This window comes from Microtus ochrogaster, unplaced genomic scaffold (genome assembly GCF_000317375.1).
Source record: "Microtus ochrogaster isolate Prairie Vole_2 unplaced genomic scaffold, MicOch1.0 UNK25, whole genome shotgun sequence".
NCBI lineage: Eukaryota > Metazoa > Chordata > Mammalia > Rodentia > Cricetidae > Microtus > Microtus ochrogaster.
This window is the reverse complement of record NW_004949123.1, coordinates 1568990-1569493: the sequence shown is the minus strand read 5'-3', so window position 1 is coordinate 1569493 and position 504 is coordinate 1568990.

Sequence of the window (504 nt, the reverse complement as noted above, 5' to 3'; positions counted from 1 at the left end):
GAATAGACTCCCGAGGGGCGGAGCTTCTTTCGAATTCCCTAGGCTCCACCTACTTCTACTCCAAGCACAACGATTGGCGAGTCCATGGGGGCGGGGCTGAGGCGGGAACCGTCGGGAAGACCGCCGAAGAAGGTTGTAGGTGGACCTAAGCGCAGTTCTCAGAGAGGCTCCATTCGGGGGGCTTCGGGGTGGGTGGGTGGGAGCGAAGCCGCAAGTGCGCGGGTGCGCATGCCCGGGAGTGCCTCCTCCTAACTGCCCGCCAGAACCTGCAAGGAGCGGCGGGAGAGGGAACCCGGCCAACCAATGTGGGCTTGGAGCCCCGCCTCTTCCCCCGCCCTCACCTCCTGCCGTCCAGGCTGCTCTAGGTTTTGCGGCAGGGCTTTTCACCTGCTTGCTGAGACCATTCCCCCCCCCCCCCCCCCAATAGAGGCACAAGAATTCTTCACTTGGCTGGGCAGTGGTAGCGCACACCTTTAATCCCAGCACTCGGGAGGCAGAGGCAGG